General features: G+C 43.5%; 1 protein-coding gene across 1 annotated transcript in view; it reads right to left on the bottom strand.

The window, feature by feature from the left end:
* The window catches only part of LOC132782177 (ras-associating and dilute domain-containing protein), a 152203-nt gene extending 131735 nt beyond the window's left edge, over nt 1-20468 (bottom strand). Inside the window, exon 1 of the mRNA XM_060786901.2 lies at nt 20314-20468. The gene's annotated coding sequence lies outside the window, so the exon portion shown is untranslated. The remainder of the gene's footprint in view (nt 1-20313) is intronic.
* Between the last annotated feature and the right edge of the window lie 1470 nt (nt 20469-21938).

Genomic DNA, 21938 nt, shown 5'->3' with positions numbered 1-21938 from the left:
GTTTGGGCCAGTTCCATCGTTTGAGCACCTCTGAGGATGTTTGCCATAGATGCAGGCAAAACTTCAGGAGAGAATGCCTCTCTAAACCATGGCCATATAGCCCGAAAAAGCCTAAAACAACCTATAGTATCTCAATAAGCTTCTCTTTATCTCAGTTGCCTTTCTTAATAACTCAATAGTACTCACAATGTTTTTTTCAGAGCTCCCTGCCTGACCAGCAGCACATCTGAGGCTCTTTTCTCTACTGAAGGAGGCAGGGGAGATTCCAAAATGGAGATCTCAACCCCAGGAAAAAGGGCGGACTCCAAACCCAAAGAGATACTTTCTAGACCAATAACTGCAGAGGGCCTGCAGCCTGGCTCTCCAGACTCGGATACTGTTTAACTTCCAGGGTGCTGCTGGGTCTATAGCAACCCTGGGGAAATGCAAAGGAATGCTATCCCATGTAGCTAAAAGGCTACATGGTCCTGGAAGATGGAACAATTCCATTGTTGGTGGAGTTCAGAATGCTCTTTGTGAGTGAACTATAAATCCCAACAACTACAATTCTCAAATGTCGAGGTCTATTTTCCCTAAACTCCACCAGTGTTCCCATTTGGGCATATTGAGTATTCGTGCCAAGTTTGGTCCAGGTGCATAATTTGTTTGAGTCCACAGTGCTCTCTGAATCTAGGTGAACTACAACTCCAAAACTCAAGGTCAATGCCCACCAAACCCTTCCAGTATTTTTTGTTGGTCATGGGAGTTCTGTGTGCCAATTCCATTGTTGGTGGAGTTCAGAATGCTCTTTGATTGTAGGTGAACTATAAATCCCAGCAACTACAACTCCCAAATGACAAAATCAATCCCACCAGTATTCAGATTTGGGCATATTGGGTATTTATGCCAAATTTGGTCCAGTGAATGAAAATACATCAAATATTTACATGACGATTCACAACAGTAGCAAAATGATAGTTATGTAGTAGCAACTAAAATAATGTTATGGTTGGGGGTCACCACAACATGAGGAAGGTTGAGAAACACTGGAGTAGATGCGTCCTTTAGACCTTGCCAGACTTCATGAAACTATCCATTCATTTGGTTTACTCCGTCCTATACTATGAGCCACGAACACTGCCTTTATTCTTCTGGGTCAGGTCTTGGAGAGTTATGCTTAGCGTCAGTCCAAAAGAAGGAGGAGAAAGATGTGGAGAGCTGCATTTTCTTTCCCAACCAACCCAAGAATATTCCGCTTGGCCAGGGAAAGCATTCCTTGCAGAGGAAAATCATATGCATGCAGCTCCCGGATGGATTGCATACTGTACGCTGATTCATAAAACCGTCCAGAATGGCTGGCCCCACCCCTCCGCTTTTGGCACTCAACGAGATGCTGGACGTGGTGCTTGCTTGCTCTTCCAAAAATGTCATAGGGAATGGGAGTTTCAGGGCTACCCTAGCAAAAAAAAGTAGCACGGAGCAGGCTGGGCCTGGGACTTTTGGTTACTGTTACATTTTTGTTCTATGCAAATGCAGAGAGAGAAGAAGAGAGAAGCAGCGAGTGTGTGTGTGTCAACTGTAAAATAAGATGCATGATGCTGATTGTTTGGGCAATCCCCAGGAAGCAGGATGATCCTGGGACTTTTGGTTACTGTTACATTTTTGTTCAGGCTTGAGCTATGCAAATGCAGAGAGAGAGAAAGAGAGAAGCAGTGAGTGTGTGTGTGCGTGTGTCAACTGTAAACACTTTTGTTCAGGCATGAGCTATGCAAATGCAGAGAGAAGCAGCGAGTGTGTGTGTGTCTACTGTAAAATAAGATGCATTAAGCTGATTGGCCAGACAATCCCCAGGGAGCAGGCTGAGCCTGGGACTTTTGGTTACTATTACATTTTTGTTCAGGCTTGAAATATGCAAATGCAGAGGGAGAAGAAGAGAGAAGCAGGGTGTGTGTGTGTCAACTGTAAAATAAGATGCATGAAGCGGATTGGTTGGGCAATTCCCTGGGAACAGGCTGAGCCTGGGACTTTTGGTTACTGTTACATTTTTGTTCAGGCTTGAGCTATGCAATGCAGAGAGAGAAAAAGAGAGAAGCAGTGAGTGTGTGTGTGCGTGTGTCAACTGTAAACATTTTTGTTCAGGCGTGAGCTATGCAAATGCAGAGAGAAGCAGTGAGTGTGTGTGTGTCAGCTGTAAAATAAGATGAATTAAGCTGATTGGTTGGGCAATCCCCAGGGAGCAGGCTAAGCCAGGGACTTTTGGTTACTATTACATTTTTGTTCAGGCTTGAGCTATGCAAATGCAGAGAGAGAAGAAGAGAGAAGCAGTGAGTGTGTGTGTGTGTCTACTTTAAATAAGATGCATGAAGCTGATTGACTAGGCCAAGCCCAGGGAGCAGGCTGAGCCTGGGACTTTTGGTTACTGTTACATTTTTGTTTAGGCTTGAGCTATGCAAATACAGAGGGAGAATAAGAGAGAAGCAGCAAGTGTGTGTGTGACAACTGTAAAATGAGAAGCATGAAGCTGATTGGTTGGGCAATCCCCAGGGAACAGGCTGAGCCTGGGACTTTTGGTTAGTTACATTTTTGCTCAGGCTTGAGCTATGAACGTACGCAGAGAAGAGAGAAGCAGAGAAAGAGAGCGAAAAAGTTTAAAGTGTGCTCTCACTTCATGAACTGCTGAAGGAGTTTACCCAACATGGACAAAGAAAGACTATTTTAAATCTATATAAATAAAAATGTAATGTTCGTTTGTGGGATTAACATAACTCAAAAACCACTGCACGAATTGATGTAAAATTTGGACACTACACCCCTAACAGACCAACAAGTGACCATCACTCCCAAAACAACAGTGGAAAGGACTTAAAAACACAAAAAAGCTAAATGATAATACAGCACATATGCGAAAACTACAGGTCCCAGCATACCCCAGGCCAGGTCCTTTGGGGGAGGAAGATGCTCGAAATGCAAACTTGCTATTCCTGGACTACAACTCCCAGCAATCTTCCAGATAGATAGGATATATAGATTAGATACAGATAGATAGTATAGTAGGTTGATAGATCAATCAGGAGGACTGCTCGGAGTTGCAGTCCAAGAACAGGTAGAGAAGGAAGAAAGGAGAGAAAGAAAAAGGGAGGAGAAGGAAGAAAAGAGGTAGAGAAGGAAGGAAGGAAGGAAGGAAGGAAGGAAGGAAGGAGAGAAAGAGGGAGGGAAGGTTGGCCACAGCAAAGCGTGGCGGGTACAGCTAGTCTCTCATAAAAGGACATTATGTGAGTTGATGTAACTGATCACATTGTACAAATGTTGTTCTGAACTACAAAAAGTAAACAACTTGTTCATCTGCATGGCATATTTTCTTTCTCTGGCAAGGCAGTGTGTGGGCTCATCAAACGTGAACTACAAGTGCTTTATTTTACGTTACGGCACAGATAAATCCGGCAATCCTGTTCAAGTTATGCTAGTTAGAGGATTCTGGGAGCCGTAGTCCCACGTGTCAACTTCCCCAAGCTCTCTGCCTGCTTCGGATGGGGATGGCAAGCGATGCAAAAGGGAGAGCCAGCCAAGGGGCATCTCAGAGCCACTCTCTCTGCTGCTAGAAAGGCGCCTCTTCTTCTTCTTCTGCGTCACGCCATCAGGGGAGAGACCCCCCTCCGGCTCTAATGCTATTAGAAAGAGCTTTCAGACCTCGCATTGGAAAAGCTCCAAACACAGATCCCTGAAGTCACCTTCTAACCTAAAAGGTTAGAAGGTCACCTTCTAACCTAAAAAGAAGAGAAGACAGAGGAGAGAAAGAAGAAAAGGAAGGCGGGGAAGAAGGGAAAGAAGAGGAAGAAGAAGAGGAGGAGGAAGTGGAGGAGGAATAAGAAGAGGAGGAGGAGAAAGGAAGAGAAGGAAGAAGGGGAAGAGGAAGAAGAGGAAGAAGAGGAAGGAGAAGAAAAAGAGGAAAAGGGGGAAGAGGAAGTAGATAAGGAGGAGGAAGAGGGAGAACAAAAAGAAGAAAAAGAAGAGGAGGAGGAGAAAGAAGGGGAAGAAGAGAAGATGAGGAGGAAAAAAAGAAGACAGGGAAGAAGGGAAAGAAGAGGAAGAAGAAGCGATAGAGGAAGGGGAAGAAGAAGAGGAGGAGGAAGAATAAGAAAAAAGGAGAAGGAAGTGGAGGAGGGAAAAGAAGAGGAAGAGGGGGAAGTATGGGAAGAGGAGGAGGAGGAAGAAGAGGAGGAGAAAGAAGAGGAAGAGAAGGAAGAAGAAGGGGAAGAGGAAGAAGAAGAAGATGAAGGAGAAGAAAAAGAGGAAGAAGAAGAAAAGGGGGTAGAGGAAGTAGAAAAGGAGAAGGAAGAGGGAGAAGAAAAAGAAGAGCAGGAGGAGGTGGAAGAAGAGGAAGAGGAGAAGATGAGGAGGAAGAAAAGGAAGACAGGGAAGAAGGGGAAGAAGAGGAAGAAGAAGAAATAGAGGAAGGGGAAGAAGAAGAGGAGGAGGAAGAAGAAGAATAAGAAAAAAGGAGAAGGGAGGAGGAAAAAGAAGAGGAAGAGGGGGAAGAATGGGAAGAGGAGGAGGAGGAAGAAGAAGAGAAGGAAGAAGGGGAAGAGGAAGAAGAAGAAGAAGAAGGGGAAGAGGATGAAGGAGAAGAAAAAGAGGAAGAAGAAGAGGAAAGGGGTTAGAGGAAGAAGAAAAGGAGGAGGAAGAGGGAGAAGAAAAAGAAGAAGAGGAGGAGGAGGAGGAGAAAGAAACAGGAGAGGAGAAGATGAGGAGGAAGAAAAGGAAGACAGGAAAGAAGGGAAAGAAGAGTGAAGAATAAGAAGAAAGGGGGAGAAGGAAGTGGAGGAGGAAAAAGAAGAGGAAGACGGGAAAGAATGGGAAGAGGAGGAAGAAGAAGAGGAGGAGACAGAAGAGGAAGAGGAGGACAAAGAAGGGGAAGAAGAAGAGGAGGAGGAGGAAGGGGAAGAGGAGGAAGGAGAAGAAAAAGAGGAAGAAGAGGAAGAGGGGGAAGAGGAAGAGGAAGAAGAAAAAGAGGAAAAAGAAGAGGAGTAGGAGAAATAAGAGGAAGAGGAGAAGATGAGGAGGAGGAAGAAAAACAAAGAAGTGAAAGAAGAGGAAGAGCAGGAGTAGGAGGAAGAAGAGACAGAGGAAGAGGAAGAGGAAGAGGAGGAAGAAGAACTAGAAGAAGAACCCAAGTGCTTGCCTGATGACTTATGGATCCTAAGTTCTAATATTTCCACTGCAGTAGATTCATTCTTAATGGCACCAAATTCAATACAGGCACACAGGCTTTCTATATATAGCTTCCGGCTGGCTTTGAATTGGTTTTAATCATTCACACGCACGTCCTATATGTGCGTATGTTAGTGATCTGGCTCCTCCAGAAAAAAAGTAGAAGCAAATCTAAATATTACATTCAAACGTACTCAAAATATTCAGTGGATATTATTTTATTGGAATCGCTGCCAGAATATAAAGAGAAAGTATATTTAAATAAATGTGACTGCCCTTGAAGGAACATTATTTTTTTCCACCTGAAGAGAGCTGGGCATAATATACAGTAGACTCTCAGTTAACCAAAACTCTCAGGCAACCAGCAAAAAGATTCTAACAAATAATACTTTAAATTAAAAAAATATATAGTACATGTATACATTAAGTTTCACTTTATCCACCAATGCTGCAAGACGTTTCATCTATGTTTTATCTATGCTGACGATTGTGCCATCACCGCTCAAACAGGGAGGTTTGAAATGGTTGAACGGAGCGCTATTTGCATTGATTTTGAGATTGTTCAACCTGGTTTTTGGCCACTTCTCAATACAATTCTTCCTGTTTTGCTCTGTCAGAGTTGTCCTTCCACCTCAACAACAGGTCATCACAGGAACAGAAGGAACGGAGAGTTTCATCTATGCTGACGATCGTGTCATCACCGCCCAAGCAGAGAGCTTTGAAATGGTTGAACAGAAGCTATCCAAAGCTTTAGGTTCCCTTACTGCATATTGCAGCGGATTCCTAATCCATCTAAAATGCAGACATGTGCTTTCCACCTTAAGAATAGACAATCATCTCGAGCTCTGAGGTTGACCAGGGAAGGAATCCCACTGGAGCATTGCAGCGCACCCAAAAACCCTAGAGTAACTATGGACTGTGCTCTGACTTATAAGAAGCACTGCTTGAGTATCAAGCAAAAAGTGGGTGCTAGAAAGAATATCATACGAAAGCTGACTGGCACAACCTGGGGATCACAACCAGACACAGTGAAGACATCTGCCCTTGTGCTATGCTACTCTGCTGCTGAGTATGCATGCCCAGTGTGGAGCACATCTCGCCATGCTAAAACAGTGGGTGTAGCTCTTAATGAGACATGCATCATCACGGGGTGCCTGCGCCCTACACCACTGGAGAAATGACACTGTTTAGCCCTTATTGGACCACCTGACATCCACTGGGAAGTAGCAACCTAGTGAAAGGTCCAAGGCAGTGACATCTCCAGCTCATCCCTTGTTTGGGTATCAGCCAGCATGTCAATGACTTAAATCAAGAAATAGTTTTCTAAGATCTACAGAGACACTCGCTGGAACACCTCAGCAAGCGAGAGTCCAAAAGTGGCAGGCTCAAATCCAGTGGCTGATACCAAATGAGAGATTCCCCCCTGGGCACACAGAAAACTGGTCGACTTGGAAGGCCCTGAAGAGACTGCGCTCTGGCACCACGAGATGCAGAGCCAACCTCAAGAAATGGGGCCACAAAGTGGAGTCCATGACATTCGAGTGCAGAGAAGAGCAAACCACTGACCACCTGCTGCAATGCAAGCTGAGCCCTGCCACATGCACAATGGAGGACCTTCTTGCAGCAACACCAGAGGCACTCCAAGTGGCCAGCTTCTGGACAAAGGAAATTTAGCACAATGCCAAGTTTTTAAGTTTGTTTGTGGTTTTTGTATGCATTATAACTGTATTCTAAATAAAATCCACCTTAATCTGTGTTTAAGGGCTGTTTTTCAATATGACTATCAAGTCCATACAGAGTTTATAGTATGGTATAGTATTAGTTAAGTCTGTTTTTAATAGTAACCCTGAAGCAACCAGACAGAGGAGCGGAGGGAGGAAGGGAAGGAAGGCTGCGCAGGCGTTCCAATACGGCAATGTGGAAGAGATTATCATTCCAAAAGCAGCAAAGGAAATGAGCGCAAGGGGAAAATTTGCGAATCTGAAGGGACGCTTTGCTTTAAACCATTTGCATTCACCCAGCAAGGAAAGGCCCATCTAATCCGCTGTTCTCTTACTTTTCCAGCTGCTTCAGAATGGTCCTCAGCTTATTTCCTTTGCTGGAAACCAAGCGGTCAAATGACTGCAGTCATTTGACCGCTTGGTTTCCAGTCTGCGGTCTGACAACACTTTAATAATAATAATAATAATAATAATCACTGAGCTGCTAAACTTGTTGACCGAAAGGTCGCAGATTCGAATCCGGGGAGCGGCGTAAGCTTCCGCTGTCAGCTCCAGCTTCTGCCATCCTAACAGTTTGAAAGCATGCAAATGTGAGTAGATCAATAGGTACCGCTCTAGTGGGAAGCTAACGGCGCTCCATGCAGTCATGCTGGCCACATGACCTTGGAGGTGTCTACGGACAATGCCGGCTCTTCGGCTTAGAAATGGAGATGAGCACCGCACCCCAGAGTCGGACACGACTGGACTCAATGTCAGGGGAAAACCTTTACCTAATCATCATCATTATCTATACACATAATAAAAGTGAAAATATTGTTGTGTTTGTTTGGGATTTCCACTTACACAGACAAGCTCCTGCCTCCTCAAACAGCAATAACTCCCACTACTCAGGAGACACCAAAGGTTGCAGGTTGTATCTGGTCGTGATCCCCAGGTTGTACCAGTCAGCTTCCGAATGATATTGGGCGCTAGAAACAAAATGTGCTGCAGGATGTTTTGGAGCACAAGTATCGTGTTGTGAAGCGATGTGCACATGGTTTGTTTTGCTGGTACGTTGCTTTTGCTTTGTGGGTGTTGCTCACAAAAGAAATCACATGGGAGTCACTTCTGGTTGCTTCCCTGATCTATAAGAAGCACTGCCTGAATATCAAGCAAAAAGTGGGTGTCAGAAATAATATCATACGAAAGTTGACTGGCACAACTCGGGGATCACAACCAGACACAGTGAAGACATCGGCCCTTTTGCTTTGCTACTCTGCTGCTGAGAATGCATACCCAGTGTGGAACACATCTCAGCACGCTAAAACAGTGGATGTGGCTCTTTATGAGACATGCCGCATTATCACGGGGTGTCTGCGCCCTACACCACTGGAGAAATTACACTTTAGCCAGTATCACACCGCCTGACATCCATCAGGGAGTAGCAACCAATAGTGAAAGGACCAAGGCTGTGACATCTCTGGCTTATCCCCTGTTTGGATATCAGTCAGCACGCCAATGCCTTAAATCAAGAAATAGTTTTCTAAGATCTACAGAGACACTTGCAGGAACACTTCAGCAAGCAAGAGTCCAAAAGTGGCAGGCTCAAACCCAGAACCTCAATCCATGGCTGATACCAAATGAGAGACTCTCTCCTGGGAACACAGACATGGAAGGCTCTGAACAGACTGTGCTCTGGCACCATGAGATGCAGAGCCAACCTTAAGGACCAAGGCAGAGACATCTCCAGCTCACCCCATTTGGGTATCAGCCAGCACGTCAACGACTTAAATCTAGACATAGTTTTCAATGATCTACAGAGACACTCGCTGGAACACCTCAGCAAGCGAGAGTCCAAAAGTGGCAGGCTCAAACCCAGCACCTCAATCAATGTCTGATAACAAATGAGAGACTCCCCCCTGGGCACACAGAAAACTGGGCGACTTGGAAGGCACTGAACAGACTGCGCTCGGGCACCACGAGATGCAGAGCCAGCCTTCAGAAATGGGGCTACAAAGTGGAATCCTTGACATTCGAGTGTGGAGAAGAGCAAACCACAGACCACCTGCTGCAATGCAACCTGAGCCCTTCCACATGCACAATGGAGGACTTACTTGAAGCAACACTAGAGGCACTCCAAGTCAAAGGACATTCAATAGAATGCCAAGTTTGCAAACTTTGTTGTTTTTGGTTTCCTTTTAATGCAAACCACTGTTTGGTTCGCTCCTGACACGATAAATAAATAAACAGTGAGCGCCATGAACATGTCCAAGAGTCCTGCCAATGACCTCCACCAACACCCAAGTGGAGGCTTTCATACAGGGAACATTTCATCCTGGATTTTCTGTTTTTCCTCCACCATAGGCATCCCAGTGTTTCTTACTCTCTCCATTGGTGTGGAATTTGCATGGCCCCACCCACTGCCTCTCCCTTAACCTTTCCTATCCTTTTCTATGGCACACAGCAAACAGAGGAACTGATCAGCAACTGAATATACAAGAGAGGTTTGGGGAGAATTCACTATAATTTATTGGAGTTGTAGGTCCTGGGATGTATAGTTCACCTGCAGTCTAAGAGAACTCTAAACTCCACCCATGATGGACCTGGACCAAACTTGGCACACAGAACCCTCATGACTAACTCAACCTACTGGAGAGGTTTGAATGGACTGACTCACCAAAGTGGGAGTTGTAGTTTACGCTGCAGCCACAGGGCACACTGAACTCCACCAATGATGCCTCGAGACCAGTGGTTCTCAACCTGTGGGTCTACAATTCCCAGAAATCCTGGCTGTTAGGATTTCTGGGAGTGGAAGGCCAAAGCATCTGGGGGTCCACAGGATGAGAAACACAGTTCTACAGCAAACTTGCCCAACATAACAAAGTTGAAGTACTGATGAGGTTTTTCAGGGTTAACCTGGAATGATGAGAGTTGCAGTTCCTCCGCAACCTTATGCATTTTGTGCAATTAAAAATTCTATAGTGCAGAAGCACTTCTGGGATGTATTCACTGTGTCAGCCAACAAAGACTGAAATTTTAGGTGCAAAATGACCCATTGCAGGCTTTCCTTCTTGGCTCTCTCTCTCCGCTGCCATCCCAGTCATGTCGACTGGAAAACACGTGGCAAATTACAGGATGGGAAGGTCTCTGCTGCAGCGAGACCGACGTTGATTAGCCTCCCTGCCGACTGGCACAATTTCGAGCGTTGGGTGGCACAAATGGAAAGCCAAGCGATGCATGTTGTAATTCACGGGCCGCTTTTCGCAATGGAAATGTCTTGGGCTCATTTCCACGGGTGGCTCCTGTTTAACTGCCAGCCGAGCACTAGGCGCCGAACGCATTAAACGAGGAGTTAATGCAACAGCGAGGACATTAGAAGAGGAATCATCAACAACCAGTTCAGCCTCTGCTACTCTGAATATTGGAAGGAGATCTGGGCTGTCCACACTGTAGAATTAATGCAGTTTTACACCATTTCAATTGCCATAGACATTATGAAGCCCTGGGACCCATAGCTTGGTGAGGCACCAACACTTTTGGGCAGAGAAGGCAAAGTACTTTGTAAAACTACAGCTCCCAGGATTCCAAAACATTGAAACATGGCAGAATTAATGCCAAACTGCATTAATTCTGCAATATAGACACACTGTTGATTTACCAACCTCTTTTCTGCAGCCTTCACTGCCAAACAGTGCTGGTGCCTTGCAAACTATAAATCCCAGGATTCCATAGCACTGAACTGTGGCAGCTCAAGTGATGCCAAACTGCATTAATTCTGCAGTATAGACACCAACCTCTTTTCTTCAGCCTTCTTTGTCAAGCAGTGCCGGTGCCTTGAAAACTATAAATCCCAGGATTCCATAGCATAGAACCATGGCATTTCAAGTGATGCCAAACTGCATTAATTCTGCAGTATAGACATACTGTTGGTTTGCCAACCTCTTTTCTTCAACCTTCTTTGCCAAACAGTGCTGGTGCCTTGCAAACTATAAATCTCAGGATTCCATAGCATTGAACCATGGCAGTTCAAGTGATGCCAAACTGCATTAATTCTGCAGTATAGACACCAACCTCTTTTCTTCAGCCTTCGCTGTCAAACAGTGCTGGTGCCTTGCAAACTATAAATTCCAGGATTCCATAGCATTGAACCGTGGCAGTTCAAGTGATGCCAAACTGCATTAATTCTGCAGTATCGACACCAACCTCTTTTCTTCAGCCTTCACTGCCAAACAGTGCTGGTGCCTTGCAAACTATAAATCACAGGATTCCATAGCATTGAACCATGGCAGCTCAAGTGATGCCAAACTGCATTAATTCTGCAGTATAGACACCAACCTCTTTCCTGCAGCCTTCTTTGTCAAACAGTGCTGGTGCCTTGCAAACTATAAATCCCAGGATTCCATAGCACTGAACTGTGGCAGTTCAAGTGATGCCAAACTGCATTAATTCTGCAGTATCGACACCAACCTCTTTTCTTCAGCCTTTGCTGCCAAACAGTGCTGGTGCCTTGCAAACTATAAATCCCAGGATTCCATAGCATTGAACTGTGGCAGTTCAAGTGATGCCAAACCGCATTAATTCTGCAATATAGACACACCGTTGGTTTACCAGCCTCTTTTCTTCAGAATTCGCTCCCAAACAGTGCTGGTGCCTTGCAAACTATAAATCCCAGGATTATATCGCATTGAACCATGGTGTGCATTAATTCTACAATGTAGATGCACTCTTTGTCCAATAACATCTGAATGATAAATAGATAGATAATGACAGACATGAAAGACAGATTGCCAAACAATGCTAGTGCCTTGCAAACTATAAATCCCAGGATTACACAGCATTGAACCATGGTGTGTTGCCAAACTGCATTAATTCCACAGTATAAATGCACTCCTTGTCCAATAACATCTGAATGATAAATAGATAGATAATGACAGACATGAAAGATAGATTGCCAAACAGTGCTAGTGCCTTACAAACTATAAATCCCAGGATTACATAGCATTGAACCATGTTGTGTTGCCAAACTGTCTTAATTCTACAATGTAGACGCACTCTTTGTCCAATAACATCTGAATGATAAATAGATAGATAATGATGGACATGAAAGACAGATTGCCAAACAGTAAGGGTGCCTTGCAAACTATAAATCCCAGGAATACGTAGCATTGAACCATGGTGTGTTGCCAAACTGCATTAATTCCACAGTGTAGATGCACACTTTGTTCAATAACATCTGAATGATAAATAGATAAATAGTGATAGTCATGAGAGGTACTAGATAGATAGATAGATAGATAGATAGATAGATAGATAGATAGATAGATAGATAGATAGATAGATAGATGATAAATAGATAGATATGATAGACAGCCATTGTTTGGGAACGTTAAATGCTCCTCCGGCCCAGCTCTGCAGTTTGGATCCCAAAAGACAGCCAAGCAAAACAAACAACCGGTGTGTGGCATTTCCCTGCGTTGCACTTCTTCCCCAGCACCAGCGTCTCCACGGGCTGCCTAATGATGGTTTTATTATAGCAATAATGTCTTTGCAGCAATTAGCGGATCACGCAGAGTCTGGGAAACAGAGCAACGAAACACCAACCATTCCTCAAAGGTTTACATGATGGGCGTTGGGGTACGAGGAATATGCCAGACAGGAGATGGTTTTCGCCCCAGGGCTGGACAACTGATCTCCTGGGAAGCAGGGTGCGTGATGTAGCTTACCACCATTTAAATTCAATGCTATGGAATCCTGGGATTTGTAGTTTGGAGAGGTTCCAGCACTATTTGGCTGAGTTGCAAAGGTCTCAGGATTCCATAGTATTGAGCCATGACAATTAAAGTGATGTCAAACTGTGTTAATACTACAGTGTAGATGAAATTTTAGTCCAATAAAATCTGAATGATAGATAGATAATGTCATATATGATAAATAGATTAGATAAAGACAGACAGACAGACATGCTAGGTCAGTGGTTCTCAACCTGGGGTCCCCAGATGTTTTTGGCCTACAACTCCCAGAAATCCCAGCCAGTTTACCAGCTGTTAGGGTTTCCAGGAGTTGAAGGCCAAAAACATCTGGGGACCCACCGGTTGAGAACCACTGTGCTAGATAGATGATAGATATGATAGATAGGGACAGACAGACAAACATACAGATGCCAGATAGATAGATAGATAGATAGATAGATAGATAGATAGGATGGATGGATACATACATAGATACATAGATACATAGATAGATAGATAGATAGATAGATAGATAGATAGATAGATAGATGATAGATAGATAGATAGATAGATAGATAGATAGATAGATAGAGATAGGCAGACAGACAGATATAATGGATGGATGGATGGATACATAGATAGATAGATACATAAATAGGCAGACAGACAGATAGATATAATGGATGGATGGATGGATGGATGGATGGATGGATGGATGGATACATAGATAGATACATAGACAGACAGACAGACAGATATAATGGATGGACGGACGGAGAGACAGACAGACAGACAGACAGATAGATATAATGGATGGATGGACAGATAGAGAGACAGATGGAGAGACAGACAGACAGATGCTAGATAGACAGATGATAGATAGATAAGGATAGACAAGATAGATGATAGAATGACGAATGAACAGACGGGCAGAGAGACAGAAAGAAACTAGACGGACAGATAGATAGATCATTAGATAGACAACGATACACGATAGATAGATAGATAGATAGATAGATAGGTAGATCGATCGATAGATAGAGATAGACAGACAGATGCTAGATAGATACAATAGATATGATAGATAGGGACAGACAAACAGATGCTAAATAGATAGACAGACAGACAGACAGACAGATAGATGATAGATAGATAGATGATAGATAGACAGACATATAGATAGATATAATTAATAGATAGAGAGTAGATAGATAGACATATAGATAGTTATAACAGATAGATAGATAGATAGAATAGATAGATATAAGATAGATAGATAGATAGGCAAATAGATAGATATTAGATAGATAGATAGATGATAGATAGACATATAGATAGATATAATAGATAGATAGATAGATAGATAGATGATAGATAGATGATAGATAGACATATAGATAGATATAATTAATTAATAGATAGATAGTCGATAGATAGACATATAGATAGTTATAACAGATAGATAGATAGATAGAATAGATAGATATAAGATAGATAGATAGATAGGCAAATAGATAGATATTAGATAGATAGATAGATAGATAGATAGGCAAATAGATAGATATAATAGACAGACAGATGATAGGTAGATATTAGATAGATAGATAGATAGATAGATAGATAGATAGACATAATAGTTAGATAAACAGATAGATGGATGGATATAATAGGTAGATAGATATAATAGATAAATAGATAGACGTGATACATAGATAGATAGATAGATAGATGATAGATAGATAGATAGATAATTAGATAGGCAGGTAGGCAAGCAGGCAGGCAGATATTTAAAGGAAGACTGCTGGATGGCCAAATGTAGTTCAACCCACCACTATCCAAAGCCATAATCACTAAGGGCAACCAGACAAGCCTCAACTTGCTTAGTCTGTTTAAAAAAACCCAAAAACCTTTGGTTGCACTTATGTTGGGTGTGAAAAACATCTCCTGTGCTCTTGTCACCATTTCCCTCTCTTACACTCTCAGGGGAATTGGCTCTTTAAGGACTGGAATCGATGCCGTTTGAGCTCACCTTCACCTGAGGCTGAGAGAGTGTGGCTTCCTGGGGAGCACCTCATCGCTTTCCGTGTCCAAGCAGGGATTTGAATTCTGTTCTTCAAAACTATAATTCAGTATTCAAACCAGTGTGCCAGATTTTTACTACCACAGGCAATTATTACTGCCCTGTACCATAATCCTATGTTTCTCAATTATATATATTACGTTGGACGGAAGAATCGTAAGGACGCTGACTCTACGAAAGCCAAACTGGTATTTGCAGCCGTCCCAAGACATTCTGTTGCCTGAGGCACAAGAAGAGACACTTGGGCTAGGACTGTGTCTTCCAATACATCTCAGGGAAGGACATTAGCTTAGGGGTGCAGGGCAGGTTGGGTGGCATTGCTAAGGATGCTCCCCAAAATAGGTCAGGAAGAGGTTATGAACTGCTGTTGTTGTTGTTGTTGTTTTTGTTGTTGTTGTGCTTTGACTTCCATGACTTCATGCCTGGGTTTTGCAGTTCAGGAATGGTCTTTAGAGTACTAGCATTCTTGTGCATCATCAAACTACATATCCCAGGATTCTGTAGGAGGCAGCTGTGGCCGTTAAAAGTGGAATCAAATGTCAATAATAATAATAATAATAATAATAATAATAATAATACGTTATTATTATAGTGATATGAAGCCACAGTCATTCTACAGTGGGGTGATGGGAGTTGTAGTTTCACAAGTTCTTGAGTCTTCTCCACTAAGAGTGTAATCTCTTAGCAAGCTACAACTTCCAGGATTTCAGAGCACTGAGCCACAGCAAGTAAAGTTGCAATCACCATCATCATCAAAGTGGTGTCAAACTGTATTGATTCTTTCATCTATCTAGATGATAGATAGACATGATAAATAGATAGATAACTAGATGACAGACAGACATAGACAGACAGAAAGACAGATAGAGATAAATGCTAGATAGATAGATAGTTAGATAGATAGATATTAGAGAGATAGACACGATAGATAGATAGATAGATAGATAGATAGATAGATATAGATAGATAGATAGAGATAGACAATAGCCATGATAGATAGAGACAGACAGATGTTAGACAGAGATAAGAGATAGATAGATAGATTGATAGATGATAGATAGATAGATAGACATTATAGATAGATAGACATGATTGATTGATTGATTGATTGATTGATACACAGATAGATAGACATGATTGATTGATTGATTGATTGATTAATTGATGATAGATAAATAGATGATAGATACACATGATTGATTGATTGATTGATTGATACACAGGTAGATAGACATGACTGATTGATTGATGATAGATAGACATGATAGATAGATAGACAGATAGATAGACATGATAGTTAGACAGATGTTAGACAGAGATGAGAGATAGATAGATGATAGATAGACATGACTGATAGATTGATGATAGATAGACATGATAGATAGATAGATAGATAGATACGATAGATACGATAGATACGATAGACACAATAGCCATGATAGATAGAGACAGACAGATGTTAGACAGAGATGAGAGATAGATAGATGATAGATAGACATGATTGATTGACTGATAGATAGACACAGATAGATAGACATGATTACATGATTGATTGATTGATGAGAGATAGATAGGATAGATAGATAGATAGATAGATATAGACAGATGCTAAATAGTCATGATGCACCTTCCAAGTTGCCCAGTTTTCTGTGTGCCCAGGGGGGAGTCTTTCATTTGGTACCAGCCATTGATTGAGGTTCTGGGTTTGAGCCTGCCACTTTTGGACTCTTGCTTGCTGAAGTGTTCCTGAAAGTATCTCTGTACATCTTAGAAAACTATTTCTTGATTTAAGGCATTGGCGTGCTGGCTGATACCTAAACAGGGGATGGGCCGGAGATGTCACTGCCTTGGTCCTTTCACTATTGGTTGCTACTTCCCAGCAGATGTCAGGTGGTGCAATACTGGCTAAACAGTATAATTTTTCCAGTGGCGTAGGGCGCAGACATCCTATGATAATATGGCAGGTCTCATTAAGAGCCACATCCATTGTTTTGACATGGTGAGATGTGTTCCATACTGGGCATGCATATCCAGCAGCAGAGTAGCATAGCGCAAGGGCAAATGCCTTCACTGTGTCTGATTGTGATCCCCAGGCTGTGCCAGTCAGCTTTCATATAATGTTATTTCTAGCACCCACTTTTTGCTTGATGTTCAAGCAGTGCTTGAACATCACAGTCCAGAGTAACTCCCAGGTATGTGGGTATGCTGCAATGCTCCAGCGAGATATCTTCCAAACTGGGCATGCATACTCAGCAGCAGAGTAGCATAACGCAAGGGCAGATGTCTTCACTGTGTCTGGTTGTGATCCCCAGGCTGTGCCAGTCAGCTTTCGTATGATATTGTTTCTAGCTTGAACATCACACTCCAGAATAACTCCCAGGTATGTGGGTGTGCTGCAATGCTCCATTGAGATGTCTTCCGCGCCGGGCATGCGTACTCAGCAACAAAGTAGCAAAGCGCGAGGGCAGATGTCTTCACTGTGTCTGGTTGTGATCCCCAGGTTGTGCCAGTCAGCTTTCGTATGATATTGTTTCTAGCACTCACTTTTTGCTTGATATTCAGGCAGTGCTTCTTATAGATCAGAGACACAACCAGAAGCGACTCCCATGTGATTTCCTCTGCAAACGCGAACAGAGCAACACCCACAAAGCAAAAGCAACGTACCAGCAAAACAAACCATGTGCCCATCGCTTCGCAACACGACACATGTGCTCCAAAACATCCTGCAGCACATTTTGCTCTAGCTTTTCAATGAATATCTCATCATAAGAGTCCCAGCCAATTCAATATACTGCGTGGCAGCCACAAACACAACGTTTCTGGAGTAGAACAACAACTTTCCAGGACGTGACACTTTCAAGCCAGACTCTCTAACTACACAGATATCTAGAAGTACAATGTAAATACACAAATGTCCTGTTGCTATAAACTTCAGCAAAAGTATCCGTTCAATTAATCATGAGAAGGCTTTGGTGGGCACTGACCTTCAGTTTGGGAGTTGTAGTTTACCTACATCCAGAGAGCACTGTGGACTCAAACAATGATGTATCTGGACCAAACTTGGTATGAATACTCAATAAGCCCAAATGTGAACACTGGTAGAGTTTGGGGGAAATAGACCTTGACATTTCGGAGTTGCAGTTGCTGGGATTTATAGTTTGCCTCCAATCAAAGAACATTCTGTACTCCACCGACAATGGAATTGAACCAAACTTGCCACACAGAGCTCCCAAGACCAACAGAAAACACTGGAAGGCTTTGGTGGGCATTGACCTTGAGTTTGGGAGTTGTAGTTCACCTACATCCAAAGAGCACTGTGGACCCAAACAATGATAGATCGGGACCAAACCTGGCACAGATACTCAATATGCCCAAATGTGGACACTGGTGGAGTTTGGGGGAAATAGAACTTGACACTTGGGAGTTGTAGTTGCTGGGATTTATAGTTCACCTCCAATCAAAGAACATTCCAAACTCGACCAACGATGGAAATGAACCAAACTTGGTGCACAGAGTTCCCAAGACCAACAGAAAACACTGGAAGATATGCCCAAGTGTGAACACTGGTGGAGTTTGGGGAAAGTAGACCTTGACAATTGGGAGTTGCAGTTGCTGGGATTTATAGTTCACCTACAAACAAAGAGCATTCTGAACTCCATCTACAATTGAATTGAACCAAACCCCACACAGAGCTCCCAAGACCAACAGAAAACTCTGGAAGGCTTTGGTGGGCTTTGAAAGCCTTGAAAGCCTTCGACAATACTGTGTTTGTTGGGCATTGACCTTATGTTTTGGAGTTGTAGTTCACCTAAATCCAGAGAGCACTGTAGACTCAAACAATGATGTATCTGGACCAAACTTGGTATGAATACTCAATATGCCCAAATGTGAACACTGGTGGAGTTTTGGGGAAATAGACCTTGACACTTTGGAGTTGTAGTTGCTGGGATTTATAGTTCACCTACAATCAGAGAGCATTCTGAGCCTCACCAATGATAGAATTGGGCCAAACTTCCCACACAGAACCCCACGACCAAATGAAAAGATTGCAACCCAAATGGTTCAGCGGATTCCCCTGGTTGGCCTATTCATTCCACGTACAAGGTGTACTACGTAAATACGGTGTTGTGTTTGGAGAAGACGTTGGTGCTCATCAGAAGATTGGAGCATGAGTCGCTAAACCATTGGTGTGATGGAAAAATACACTAGGGGTCTTCAAGAGACCCCCAAAAAACAAGAGTCCCACCAGAACAAGTTGCCTGAAGTTGGGTTGTTGTGAGTTTTCCGGCCTGTCTGGCCAAGTTCCAGAAACAGTCTCTCCTGACGTTTTGCCTGCATCTAAGGCAGGCTGAAGTTGGATTGTTGTGAGTTTTCTGGCCTGTCTGGCCAAGTTCCAGAAGCATTCTCTCCTGATGTTTCACCTGCATCTAAGGCGGGTTGAAGTTGGGTTGTTGTGAGTTTTCCGGCTTGTCTGGCCAAGTTCCAGAAGCATTCTCTCCTGACATTTCACCCGCATCTGTGGCAGGCTGAAGTTGGGTTGTTGTGAGTTTTCTGGCCTGTATGGCCAAGTTTGAGAAGCATTCTCTCCTGACATTTCGCCCGCATCTGTGGCAGCCTGAAGTTGGGTTTTTGTGAGTTTTCCGACCTGTCTGGCCAAGTTCGAGAAGCATTCTCTCCTGACGTTTCGCCTGCATCTGTGGCAGCCTGAAGTTGGGTTTTTGTGAGTTTTCCGACCTGTCTGGCCAAGTTCAAGAAGCATTCTCTCCTGACATTTCGCCTGCATCTAAGGCAGGCTAAATTGGGTTGCTGTGAGTTTTCTGGCCTGTCTGGCCAAGTTCGAGAAGCATTCTCTCCTGACGTTTCGCCCGCATCTGTGGCAGGCTGAAGTTGGGTTGTTGTGAGTTTTCCAGCCTGCCTGGCCAAGTTCAAGAAGCATTCTCTCCTGACATTTTACCCGCATCTGTGGCAGGCTGAAGTTGGCCTGTCTGGCCAAGTTCCAGAAGCATTCTCTCCTGACGTTTTGCCTGCATCTAAGGCAGGCTGAAGTTGGGTTGTGAGTTTTCCAGCCTGTCTGGCCAAGTTCGAGAAGCATTCTCTCCTGACGTTTCACCTGCATCTAATTCCACAGTGGAAAACGTCTGTATGGGACCCCTCCTCAAAGATAAGGGAAATCAGAAGAAGGCAGGGAGAAACTTCTGCCAATTGTGGAAACTGGTCCTTCGTGGGAGGAAAGAATCAGGAAGGATTTCCCTGTGAAGGACCTTGGAACAAGGATGGTCATTTCAAGGCCTGGTGGAGATCTCCTGCCAGGTCAGGAGACACTCACCTGAAAGGTCATCTCGGTGGGAGAAAAAATGTCAACCCCACCCGATTTTTTTCTGCGCGTGGAGGCGTCACGCGTGGGCCAAACTGCCCCGGTGTGGAGCCAGACCCTTTGCGACTTGATACGCAAAGAGAATCCTATGGTGGAAGCACCAGTTTCTGGCTCCGAAGAGGTCCACTCGGTGCCAGAGAGAAGGAAGCACCCGAGTGGTCCCTTCTGCGTGGGAGAGATCACTTTGGGTCCCGATCCAACGCCAATCCGGATTGCCCAAGGAAGCCTCCGTCCCCCACTCACCTTGGCCGGGCTCTGCTCTCCTCCCCTTGCAACATAGTCCTGCCTTAAGGCTCTTCTGCAAGAGAGATCCTCCGGAGAGACACAGGATCCCTTCTTTCCTCTCTGCACCCGCTCTCTCGATCCGCTCCTTCTGCTTCGGTCGGGGGAGCTTGACCCGGAGCGGAGGCGGGAGAGCGCCCACTCGGCAGCGACATCGCGTGGCCGCGCGGAGGTACTGCACCTCCCACGGAAAACAGGCTTGGAATCCTAGAAGAGTTGAGTTGGAAGACACTGCATGGGCCATCCAGTCCAGCCCCCTTGCAGAAGCACAATCAAAGCACCCCTTACAGATGGCCATCCAATCATAAATAATAATAATAATAATAATAATAATAATAATAATAATAATAATTAATAATAGAGTTGGAAGAGATCACATGGGCCATCCAGTCCAGCCCCTTTCTGCCAGGCAGGAGAAGCACAATCAAAGCATCCCCAACAGATGGCCATCCAGTCATATTTAATAATGATAAAATAATAATAATAATAATAATAATAATAATAATAATAGAGTTGGAAGAGACCACATGGGTCATCCAGTCCAGCCCCTTTCTGCCAGGCAGGAGAAGCACAATCAAAGCATCCCCAACAGATGGCCATCCAATAATAATAATAATAATAATAATAATAATAATAATAATAATAGAGTTTCTGCCAGGCAGGAGAAGCACAATCAAAGCACCCCTTACAGATGGCTATCCAATAATAATAATAATAATAATAATAATAATAATAATAAAGTTGGAAGAGACCAAATGAGCCATCCAGTCCAGCCCCTTTTTGCCATGCAGGAGAAGCACAATCAAAGCATTCCGTACAGATGGCCATCCAGTCATAATAATAATAATAATAATAATAAAGTTGGAAGAGACCACATGCCATGCAGGAAAAGCACAATCAAAGCATCCACAACAGATGGCCATTCAGTCATAATTAATGATAATGATAATGATAATAATAATAATAATAATAAAGTTGGAAGAGACCACATGGGCCATCTAGTCCAACCGCCCGCCATGCAGGAGAAGCACAATGAAAGCATCCACGACAGATGGCCATCCAGTCATAATAATAATAATAATAATAATAATAATAATAATAATAGAGTTGGAAGAGACCAATGGGTCATCTAGTCCAACCCCTTTCTGCCATGCAGGAGAAGCACAATGAAAGCATCCCCTACAGATGGCCATCCAGTCATAATAATAATAATAATAATAATAATAATAATAATAGAGTTAGAAGAGACCACATGGGCCATCCAGTCCAGCCCCTTTCTGCCAAGCAAGAGAAGCACAATCAAAGCATTCCGTACAGATGGCCATCCAATAATAATAATAATAGAGTTTCTGCCAGGCAGGAGAAGCACAATCAAAGCACCCCTTACAGACGGCCATCGAGTCATAATAATAATAATAATAGAATTGGGAGGGACCACATCACCCATCTAGTCCAACCCCCACCATGCAGGAGAAGCACAATCCAAGCATCCCCAACAGATGGCCATCCAGTTATAATAATAATAATAATAATAATAATAATAATAATAGAGTTGGAAGAGACCACATGGGCCATCCAGTCCAGCC

Source organism: Anolis sagrei, chromosome Y (assembly GCF_037176765.1).
Source record: "Anolis sagrei isolate rAnoSag1 chromosome Y, rAnoSag1.mat, whole genome shotgun sequence".
Taxonomy (NCBI): domain Eukaryota; kingdom Metazoa; phylum Chordata; class Lepidosauria; order Squamata; family Dactyloidae; genus Anolis; species Anolis sagrei.
This window is presented reverse-complemented; position numbering and strand designations above follow the sequence as displayed.